The 12078-nt window shown below is 44.9% G+C and overlaps 2 non-coding genes across 2 annotated transcripts; both read right to left on the reverse strand.

The window, feature by feature from the left end:
- Positions 1 to 10781: 10781 nt before the first annotated feature.
- Positions 10782 to 10922, reverse strand: LOC124518550 (U4 spliceosomal RNA). Its single transcript, XR_006963680.1, has one exon. It is a non-coding gene; the product is annotated as a U4 spliceosomal RNA (small nuclear RNA).
- A 658-nt stretch (positions 10923 to 11580) lies between these two features.
- On the reverse strand, positions 11581 to 11721 carry LOC124518551 (U4 spliceosomal RNA). Its single transcript, XR_006963681.1, has one exon. It is a non-coding gene; the product is annotated as a U4 spliceosomal RNA (small nuclear RNA).
- Positions 11722 to 12078: the final 357 nt, after the last annotated feature.

The raw sequence follows: 12078 nt of genomic DNA on the forward strand, positions 1-12078 counted from the left end.
ATTGCAATTTAGGATGAGGCCAAGTTAAATGAAAAAGTAGGTCATTTACAGAGAAATATTTAAAGTTACAGCGCAGTGAGTTCTTAGTGACAGCAGAACTGGTGATGGAGCTTGGGACCCTTCCCGATGCACAGCCACTCCTCAAGGGCACTGCGTGGTTGAAGGAGTTGAGCTGCGACAGAGAAGCACTGCGGGGGGGCGGGGGTGGGTAACTGAACAATGAAACATAAAGGGAGACCTCAGCTGAAATCCCAGCTTCCCCGTTACCAGTCTCCTCCATAAGGTGGCAGCGGTGAGTCGTCTTCTCGGTGACTGACAACTCCGTACCTGCCTGGGGAGGGAGGAATTTCACACAACGAATCACTGGGACAGAAGGGATCTCAAGAGACCGTCCAGGCTTTCGGTGGGTGAAGGGGGCTGGGCTTCTGCTCCAAAGCTGCTCCACCCTCTGTGTCCCCATGTCAGCTAAGGGCCCCACATGTTGACAGGTGCACACCTGGAAGTCATCACTAGTCCCCCTTGTCCTCACCTCCCACAGCCAGTCCTGCTCACCACCTACAAAGGGTAATCGGCAGCCCTCTCCTATTTCCACCTCCAATGCCATCTCTGTAGTGGCAACAAAGCCACCACCTGGGATTACTGCAACTAAGCTCCAAACTGGCCTCCTGGGGCCTATTTTCCACCCAGAAGCCAATGTTATCCTTTTAAAAAAATCAACTTTATTAGGGCGCCTGGGTGGTTCAGTCGGTTAAGGGACTGATTCTTGATTTCTGCTCAGGTCATGATCTCATGGTTCATGAGTTCAAGCCCCGCGTTGGGCTCCGCACTGACACAGTGAGGAATGTGCTTGAGATTCTCTCTTTCTCTCTCTGCCCCTCCACTCCTTTCTCTCTCAAAAATAAATAAATAAGCATTTTTAAAAATCAACTTTATTGAAGTATAATTTATACCTAATAAAATGCACCTGTCTCAAGTGTACTAGTTCAACGGGCTTTGATAGATGTTTACACCCATGTAACCACTGCCTCAATCAAGATACAGAACATTCCATTGCTCTTCCCTGCCTCTTTCATTTGATCCCCTGTCCTCTGACTGCTGGCCCCAGATAACCACTGATTTGCTTTCTGTGACTAGAGATTACTTTGCATTTTCTTTATAATGTATTTACAGAAACAGAATCATACAATATGTATTCTCTTTTTTGCATGGTGTGGGGAGGTCTGGCTTCTTTCCCCCAACATGTTCCTCAGATTCAACCACGTCATATGCACCAAGAGTTTGCTCCGCACCTGGGTGGCTCAGTCAGTTAAGCTTCCGACTTCAGCTCAGGTCATGAGCTTTGAGTTCAAGCCCCACGTTGGGCTCTCTGCTGTCAGTGCAGAGCCCACTTCAGATCTTCTGTCCCCTCTCTCTCTGCTCGTCCCCCGCTTTCGCTCTCTCTCAAAAATAAACTTAAAAAACCTTTATTTATTTTTGAGAGAGAGAGAGTGCACCTGTGTGTGGGGGAGGGGCACAGAGAGGGGGAGAGAGAGAGAGAACCCCAAGCAGGCTCCACACCGTCAGCATGGAGCCCGACGAGGGGCTCGAACTCACAAATCATGAGATAATGACCTGAGCCAAAATCAGGAGTTGGACGCCCAACCGACTGAACCACCCAAGCGCCCTGAGTTTGCTCCTTTTTTTTGCAGAGTAGTACTCCTTTGTATGGATGTGCCACACTTTGGTTCCCCACTGTCCTACTGATGGATATTTGGGCTGTTTTCCCAGTGCTGGCCACTATGGATAAAGCTGCTATGAACATTCTTAGCGAAGTCTTTGTGTGGACATATGTTTTCCTTTCTCTTAGATAATCACCTAGGAGTGGAATGGCTGGGTCACAAAGTAATGTCTAAAAAATGTACATTGTCACATTATTATTCCCTTGCTTCACCAGTTCAGTGATTTCCTGTTGCACTGCGAATAAACCCAAAATCCTCACCAGGATCTCCAAGGCTGCACCCCAGATCTTGTCTTCTTCGTCTCTCCTGATTCATGTTGCTCTGTTATGTCCCTCGAGCACCGCAAACTAGTTCTGACTTTGGAGACTTCACAGCTGCAAGACTCCTTGTGGAATGTTCTTCCCAGATCTTGGCACGGCTGTTCCTGCTCATCACTGAGGTTTCATTTCACGAGTCACCTCTGTGGGTCCTGGACATTTTATCTACAATCCCTCCACCCCCCTCGTCAGACCCTATATCCCTTTATGCTGGTTTATTTTAATTACTTTCACCTTTTGACATTATGTTCTATATTTATTTGTTTACCTGTTGATTATGTGTCTCTCCCTCCCCCATTAAAATGTCAGCACTATGAGAAGAGGGACTGGGCTTATCTTCTTCACCAGTGTCCAGAATGGCAGCTGTTCGGTAAATATTATTTGAAAGAAGGAAAGGGTGGGGACACTCTGAGGCATAAAGAGATGTGTTGCCTGGGATGTGGGCTTAGTTGCATGCTCAGGATGAGACCCAGCCACTCCACCACAGACCGTTCACAGAGTTTCCCAGGACTGACAACAAAGTCTCAGGTACTGGGACCTTAGCCACAGTGCTGTTTTTTTGTTTGTTTTTTTAAGATTTAATTTAAAAAAATATTTTTTAATGTTCATTCATTTGAGGGGGGAAGGGGCAGAGAGAGGGAGACACAGAATCCCAGAATCTGAAGCAGGCTCCAGGCTCCAAGCTGTCTGCACAGAGACCGATGTGGGGCTCAAACCCGTGAACTGTGAGATCATGACCTGAGCTGAAGTCGGATGCTTAACCGAATGAGCCACCCAGGCGCCCCTTTAAGATATAATTTTTAAGTATTCTGTATACTCAACGTGGGGCTCCAACTCATGACCTCGAGCTCAAGAATCACACATTCTACCGGGCCAGCCAGGCACCCCTGCAGTGCTGTTTTTAAGAGCAGAAGACGGGAAACAACCCAAATGTCCATCCACAAGGGAATGGTTAAATAAACTACATACAGTCCTACAATGGAAAACTGTGTAGCCACAGAAGAGATCCAGGAAGATCATTATGTACTAATATGAAACAGTCTCCAAGATCTAAAAAATAAAACTGAACAGTGTGTGTAACATGTGTATCATTTGTGGGGGAAGGTGGGAAACAATATATTTGTTTATGAGATGCTCCTATATGCTGAGAGATCTGGAAGAATACATAAACACTATCGTTAACTGGCAGGGGGTGGGGGAGTGGGAGCAAAGTGGTTGGGGGTCAGGAGTGAGAAGCAATTTCACTAAATACCCTTTTGAGTCTTCTGAACTTTTTTTTCTGAGAGAGAGAGAGAGAGAGAGAGAGAGAGAGAGTGTGTGTGTGTGTGTGTGCAAGTGAGCAGGGGAGGTGCAGAGAGAGAGGGAGAGACAGAATCCCAAGCAGGCTCTGCACTGTCAGCACTGAGCCTGATGCGGGGCTTGATCTCATGAACCGTGACATCATGACCTGAACTGAAATCAAGAGTCAGACCCTTAACCACCTGAGCCACCCAGGCACCCCATTGAATCTTCTGAACTTTGAACCACATATGTGATCTTACCCATTCCCATAATGAATTAATATTTTAAAAATAGGGGCGCCTGGGTGGCTTGGTTGGTTAAGTGTCCAACTTCAGCTCAGGTCATGATCTCAAGGCTGATGAGTTCAAGCCCCACGTCGGGCTCTGTGCTGACAGCTCGGAGCCTGGAGCCTGCTTCAGATTCTGTGTCTCCCTCTCTCTCTGCCCCTCCCCTGCTCACGTTCTCTCTCTCTCTCTCTCTCTCTCAAAAATAAACATTTTAAAAAATAAAAATAAAAAATAACATAAAAATAAAACACAGGGGCACCTGGGCGGCTCAGTCAATTGAGCATCCAACTCTTGATTTCAGCCCCACATCGGGCTCTTTACTGAGCGTGGAGCCTACTTAGGATTCTCTCTCTCTGCCCCTCCCCTCCTTGTGCTCTCTCTCTCTTTCTCTCTCAAATAAAAAAATAAAATAAAATAACATTGTAAATATGACACTGCAGATGTTTGCATGAAGGGGAACCAGTAGCTTAAGAGTGATTCAATTGAGGTTTGGAAATATTTCCTGGAAAAGAGTGAACACTGACCTGATTTTTGAAGAACAGGAGGCAGTCGGTGGGAAGGGCATTCCAGAAGGGGCTGGTCTTCAAAAGAGCCCCAGAGTAAGGGCAGCAAGAATGAAAGGTTCCAGCCTCCCCTGCTTATCTCTCCAGGTGGTTTAGAAGGTGAATCCTAGCAGGCACTTCAGTCCTCTGGGAGGAACCCTTAGGGTCCAGAAGTCATAGGACAGACAAGGGTTTAAATCCCAGCCTTGCCACCTGCCAAGTGTGTGACCTTGGGCATGATACTTCATCTTTCTGAGCCTCAGTTTTCTCATCAGTGAATGTGTATGAGGTTGCAGGTGTAATATGTATCTGGGTGGTTTGGGGCAAGTGGCTTAACCACTCTGAGCCTCTGTTGCCTTAACTGTAAAATCTGGATAATAAAACATATGCCTCCCAAGGTTGTTATGTAGATTAAACAACAAGAAAAATGCAGAAAAAGAGCTGAGAAATTAAAGCTCTAATTATCATGGGAGAACCAAAGTGGGACTTTAGGGCTGGGAGAGAAAAAGGACAGATTTGGGAATCTATCCAGCCACCAAAGGGTTGCAGAATCAAGATTGTGAATATTATTAATAATATTAATACTTGTCATTACAGAATCATTATTTGGAATAATTATTTTTATTTTTTAAATTAATTTTTTTTGAGAGAGAGAGAGAGAGCGAGAACGAGCAGAGGAGGGGCAGAGAGAAAGAAAGGGAGACACAGAATCTGAAGCAACTCCAGGATCTGAGCTGTCAGCACAGAGCCTGACGCGGGTCTCAAACCCACAAACTGTGAGATCATGACCTGAGCTGAAGTTGGATGCTTAACTGACTGAGCCACTCAGGTGCCCCTATTTTTATTTTTTAAGTTTATACGTTTTGAGAGAGAGAAAAGACCAGCAGGGGAGGGACAGAGAGAGAGGGGGACAGAGGTTCTGAAGCGGGCTCTGTACCGCCACAGAGACCTATGCAGGGCTTGAACTCATGAACCAGGATATCATGACCTGAGTCAAAGTCAGACAGTTAACCGACTGAGCTACCCAGGCGCCACAGAATAATAATAATCTTTAAAAAGAATAATCATTGGAAACATTTACTGTTTGACATGTGGGATGCACCGTGCTATCTTTTACATCACCTCATTTAATCCTTGCAAAAGTCTAATGGGGGTTTCATGCCTGTTTTACAGGCCAGGAAATTGAGGCTTGTAAGTGAAGTCACCTGCCAGAGGCCACATTAGGTACAAAGTGGTAAAGTCAGGATTCAAAGCCAGGACTCTCTGACTTGAGAGTCCATGGGCCGGCTCGTGAATGGGAGCATGGGGGGGCATGTTGACGATTGTTGGCAAGTTGGAGCTCCCCAGCTGGCTTGGACACAGTGCCTTAGGAAGGCCCTGCTGCCTCTGAATTGGGAGGGAAGACATGGTCTGGGTATCTTACCATCCTGCTGAAATAATCCTTCAGGATACCAGCATAAAACACAGTGATTTTCTCTGACCTCTAACCTCATCAGGGGACCCAATATGTCTACTTTCTCCCTTCTCAGCTCCAGTCACAGAGAATGACTTTCAATTCCTCTGGAGGCCACATCCCCCAGGCTCCAGATGCCTGCAGGTGCTGTTACTCCTGCTAAAATTCATCCTGTTCTCTTTGGCCAGGGTAACTCCTCTCCTTTGGTTCACAGCTCAGCTAACCCCTCCTCCAGGAAGCTTTCCCTGACCACCACCCAGGCTTAGATGATTGGTCCCACAACCCCTACCAAAGCATTCAACTCTGCGTCAGGCACCAGCAGAAGCACTTTTCATTCAATACTCACAATATCATGCAATACTCACAAAATCTCTATGGCACATCAGAAACATCTGGGAAACTTTAAAATACATACATCTTTGCCCAGAACACTAGCCCTCAGAAACTCAGATTTAATTGGCTTAGAATACAGCCTGGACATCAGGATTTTTAAAAGCTTGCCAGCCAATTCTTGTACACAGCCAGGATGGAGACCCGCTGGCCTCTGAGATGGATGAGATCACGACACTCCTTTTACATCCAGGGAAACTGAGGCACAGAGAAGTTAAGGAAGTGGCCTAGGGTCACATACCTAGCAAATAGTGGAGTAAGGATTTTAACCCAGTTAAAAGTCTGGCTTCAAAGCTTCACAGAAAAAAAGTCAATTGGTTTTAGTTAATTTCCCCAGCAATGGAGAGCCAGTTCTCTTCTGAGCCAGACACTGATGGCCCCTCCGGCATAGGATATTTTTAACCTCGAGAAGCCAGAGATTCTTGCAGACAGTCTGCGGTGATTTGGACACTAAGAAGATTGTTTGGGGGCTGGTGAGTCCTTTTCTTGCTGAGATAGCCCTCGGAGCCCAGGCTTTCTGTGCTCTGGAGCCAGGGGTCCAGGATGGCTGGGGCAACAGGATGGGAGGGTGGGGTAAGTGTTGGCTCCACAGGAGCTGATGTTTCCAAAGATATTTCCCTACATGGCAGAGGGGGATGGGGTCAGGATTACCTCACCCAACCCAGACTCTTCTCCTTGCTCTCTGTCTGGAAAGGAGCTGAGAATAAACAAGTGTTGGAACTGGATGTGAATTCATGTCCCTCCCTCTTTCCTTCCCTAATCGGGTGGAGCCTTGTGAAATCTACAGAGCATGTGCAAACGTATACATCAAACATTCTCCAGATGCTCTCCCTACGTGGCTTTGTGGGCAAATACTGGTATAGTTTTGGGGAAGCTGACTTGGGGGCACTTCGCAAAATGCAAAATACACATGGCCTTTGTGCAGGCGATCAGACTTACAGAGAATTTTCCTAGAAATATCCCACGAGCAGGCAAAGCTGTACATCCAAGGATGTTCATTGGAGCATTGCTTATAATCAGGAAAAACTGGAAACATCCCAAATGCCCATGCATAGGCATTTTCCTAAAGGAAAAGGAAATGGTGAACTGTATGTAGAGTATAATTCAATGTTTGTTAACAATTATGTTAATATAGGAATAGAACAATTTGGAGGAATAGTCTCATCTACCTGTGGCTTTCTCTTCTAGTGGTTGAAGTGGGATTATGGGGGGGGGGGGGAGTCTCTGACTATCTCTTCATATATATAGGATGCTTGGATTTTACATACAAACATGCAATAATTTTGTAACCAGAAAAAAATTAGGTTGTAAAATAGAAAACAATATGTTAAAATCACATGGATTCACTTTAAAACAGCTAATTTTATGTTACGTGAATTTTACTTCAACTTAAGAAAAAAGTCATTGCAACTCAAATTACCCAGCCAAAAGAGGATTCTGATAGAGCTGAGAGCAAATTATCACATGGATATTTTATAAAATTTACCTTTTTTAAAAAATAAAAACATCATTTTGTTTTCCTTAAGCTATTTGTTCATCTTTCCAGTGGTTTTTCCATGCTTTTTCTCTCTTGTGTTTGCTTACCAATTAGTCATTATTTTACTTACTTGCTATTATAAATTCTAAAAAACTCACTCCCACCCACACCCCCACACCACATGGGTCAGTGTTTGCCAGAGGATCCTCTGACATTCTCATCAACACAAAATTTGCCATGGGAGGGAGCACCATTGTCTATTTCCTTCAGACCTGGTTTGATACCCTGATTAGCCATCCTGGCAACCAACTAAGGTGGGAAGAAATGGTTGGGGCGCATTTCCAGATCACACCATCAAGGATACTTATATTGTGGGGCGCCTGGGTGGCTCTGTCGGTTAAGCGTCCAACTTCGGCTCAGGTCATGATCTCGTGGTCCATGAGTTTGAGCCCTGTGTCGGGCTCTGTGCTGACAGCTCCGAGCCTGGAGCCTGGTTCCAATTCTGTGTCTCCGTCCCTCTCTGCTCCCCCCCTGCTCACATTCTTTCTCTCTCTTAAAAAATAAACATTAAAAGTTTTTAAAAAGAAAGGAAATTCCAGCCTCTGGATAGCACACCTGGTTCCTCTTAAAGTTCTTAACATGGGGTCTCCAGGATGCCCCTTTGAGCAATTATCACTGACCTCTTCTTTCCATCAGGTTTGCTCAGTTCTGATACATTGGCTTATCTGAGGACTCTTCTTGAATTCCTGGGACCATAGGTCGTAAATGCAGGGTCTCCCCCAGTCCTAGGAAACCTATCCTGGGTTCTATAGAAGGAGTGACATTAATTTATCTTACTCAGCCGGATTTGATGGCTGATCAGGAAGTAGTTGAGAAGAGTGGTCATGGAAAGCAAAGGGCTTTTAGTATCAAATGGTTCCTATGGCAAGTGTTCATTCCACAGACACAGGATTACTTTTACAGTAGAGAGAGAGCAGTTACTGCCTTAACCAGGTGCTTAAATTCAGCATCACTGAAAAATGGAAGGTGCAGTACAAAGTTCACAGAGCCAGCTTTGAAGTTCTCTTGAATCTAATCAAGCTGGGAAGTCTTGGTTACAGGAAATATAGGGTGACAAAGGAATATGTTAATCAACACCTTGGAAGACAATCAGATGAAGTCGAATGTGGGACTCCTGCAAGATACCTGTCTTGGATTCTTCCAAAAAATCAATGTCATGAAGGAAAGAAAAAAGGCGGGGGGGGGGGGGTTGTCTAGATTTTTAAAGACTTCACATGGAAAATAAAGTGGGGGCACCTGGTTGGCTCAGTCAGGAGAGCATGTGACCCTCGATCTCAGGGTCATGCATTCAAGACCCATGATGGGCATGGAACCTACTTTAAAAGAAAAAAAGAAAGAAAAGTAAAGTGATGCAGCCACTCTAGAAAGTAATCTGGCAATTTCTTACAAAATTAAACATGTAATTTCCCATATGGCCAAAGAATTAAAAATTTATGCTCACACAAAACTTGGTTTTTTCCTTAAAAAAATTTTTTTTAAGTTTATTTATTTTGAGAGAGAGAGAGAGAAAGATGGCACTTGAGCAAGGGAAAGGCAGAGAGAGAGAGAGAGAAAATCCCCGGCAGGCTCCACACTACCAGCACAGAGCCCAAGAGGGGGCTCGAGCCCACGAACCATGAGATCATGACCTGAGCTAAAATCTAGAGTCAGACACTTAACCAACTGAGCCACCCAGCCCCCCTTTTTTCCTTTTTCGGTAAGCTCTAGGCCCAACATGGCGCCTGAACTCACGACCCCAAGACCAAAGGTCGCGTGCTTTACTGACTGAGCCAGCCAGGGACCCTTGTTCACACAAAACTTGTACAGGAATGTTCTTAGAAGCTTTATTGGTGATGGCAAAATACTGGAAACAAGTCACATGTCTTTCAAAGGGTGAATGGTTGAAATAAATCCCGTACTTCCATAAACGGAATACTACTCAGCAAGAGAAATGAATGAGCTATTAATCCATGCAACCTGGATGGACCTCAAGGACATTATGTTTGGTTAAAAAGTCAGTCTCCAAATGTCACATACCATACGATTCTATTTATATACAACTCTGGAAATTGCCAACTATAGCAACAGAAGGGAGTGGGAAGAGACAGGGAGGTAGGGAGGGGAGTGATGAATGTATTCACTCTCTGGATTGTAATGGTGTCTTCGGTGTACATGTCTCAATACTTATAAAATTGTGTGCTTTAGGGGCGCCTGGGTGGCTCAGTCGTTGAGTGTCCAACTTCAGCTCAGGTCATGATCTCGCGGTCTGTGAGTTCGAGCCCCGCATCTGACTCTGTGCGGACGGTTCAGAGGCTGGAGCCTGCTTCGGATTCTGTGTCTCCCTCTCTTTCTCTGCCCCTCCCCCTCTCATGCTCTCTCTCTCCCTCTGTCAAAAATAAATAAACATTAAAAAAACAATAACATTGTGTATTTAAAAATGTGTGATTTATTGAATGTCAATTATAACTCAAAAGAGCTGTTTGTAAAAAAAAAAAGAAAGAAAGAAAAAAGAAAAGAATGATGGCTCCACCACAGCTCCCTGCTTATTTTCTTCATAGCACTGAAATAATCTGTAATTTTCTAGCTCATCTGTTCGTTTACTTGCGGCCTGTCTCAAAACTGAACTCCCCGAAGCAGCGATTGGGTCTAATTTACCGCTGGGGCGGTTTTCCCCAAGGCTGCCCTGAAGCAATAGGTGCCTGTCCACCACACCTTAGCCCTTAATAACCAAATCCTTTTGCTTACAGACCGGAGGAGTGTTTGATGGGAGATGGCCTACGCACGTCCACCTGGATCTGCCAGGAGCAAGGGTGGGCCTCTTGAGGGCGTCTGTCCTGGGACACCTCTGGCCTCCCTAGGGAGAGAACAAGACTAGAGGTAGCCAGTGTAGCAGAACCCAGTACAACACTAGAATTAAGGTGACTTGGTTTCCAGCACAGCTCTGCCTGGAACGTCATAATGGGGCCTGAGTAAGTAAAAGTAGAGCATTTTTTTCCTCCGGGGGCTTTTAAGAAGCACTTGGTCAAGATTCATTCCCTCCAACCCTCGAAAATCCGTATCTCTCAACGGGGTCAGACACATAATTATAAAGCACATTACTTCACCATAATAAAAGAGCCTCATACACATTTCAGACTTGGGGGAAATAACCTCACCAAGCACTGTATAGGTGCTCACGATCAGCTGGAAACGGTAACATTCACCATTGATTAAAGAAAACCAGCTCAGGTTACAGCTAGCTGTTCCACAGACTTTTTTTCGACACATAAATATTCAGTCTCCGTAGAGACTGTCAAAAATTGCCAATGCCGACTATATTTCAAGTCGTCATGGCGGGGTATTGGGAAAAGTTTTCAATTAGCAATAATCGCGCCTCGGATAAACCTCATTGGCTACGATACTGCCACTGCGCAAAGCTGGAGATCGTAAGCACGCACCCTGCTCCCCCACAGATGACAACCACCTTTACAGTGAGGGTGGGCGACTCCAGGCGGAAATTCGTGTATACGATGCGTTCTGCTTCCAGCAGTTATATTTAAGACTGGTCTGCACCTGAGGCTTCTTGTTGTTGGATCGACTCGTGTCGAATATTCAGATTTTGTAAGTGAGAGTGCATTCGCTGGGGATGCTGGGTAATCTTATGCAAATCGTCATGACATCACAGAGATGACCAGGTTAAATGAATTTTGAGTTAAAAACAGTGAAAAAAGTGATCAGTGGAAAGACAGGAAAAGCCAGAGTGAACGGAAAAAGGACAAGTAGCTACGTACTGACTACGTGGGCAAGGGTCACAGCAATCATTCCGTGCAATGGCGGACGTCAGCCTGGCAAAACACAACAGAGAATACGACACCAACAGCTGAGAAAACTAAGATAAAACCAAAAGGTAACTAACTGCGAACTAGTATACTACTCCTGCCCCCGAAACAAAGTCGGGGAAAAACAACTATTTTAAGAAACCACAGAAAACCAAATATCACTTGCCACTTCACCCTCTAAAGCAGCCTAAAACTACAAACATACACACACACACACACACGAAAAAAACTACTCTTTTTTTGAACTGAAATATTCAGTCTCCGTAGAGACTGTCAAAAATTGCCAATGCCGACTATATTTCAAGTCGTCACGGCGGGGTATTGGGAAAAGTTTTCAATTAGCAATAATCGCGCCTCGGATAAACCTCATTGGCTACGATACTGCCACTGCGCAAAGCTGGCAAGTAACGCCCCCTACTCATCATCCCCAATAGGCAAGCTTCCCATTACAGAAAAGTGAGTTTTGAGTCGTACTGGAAAACGATCCATTGTTCTTTGGTTAAAAATTATACAACCATATGAAGATCTCTTGAAAATGCCTGAGCTGTTTCTAAGGATTTCGTTTCTTGATTTCACTTAACTAAGCTTTGATGGAGCCTGAAGCAAAGCATTATGGGAGAGAAATATGCTAATAACTTAATTCATAGAATGAATTGCGGCAGATGAAAATGGGCTGTATCAGCATGCTGTTCCCTTGGCTCCCGATTCACAGCGTAACTATCTTCTCCAAAATAGTGTTTTTAAAAAAATTGTGGT

This window comes from Lynx rufus, unplaced genomic scaffold, assembly GCF_022079265.1.
Source record: "Lynx rufus isolate CCGP_SWC_20201006 ecotype Redwood Valley unplaced genomic scaffold, mLynRuf1.p SCAF_24, whole genome shotgun sequence".
Taxonomy (NCBI): domain Eukaryota; kingdom Metazoa; phylum Chordata; class Mammalia; order Carnivora; family Felidae; genus Lynx; species Lynx rufus.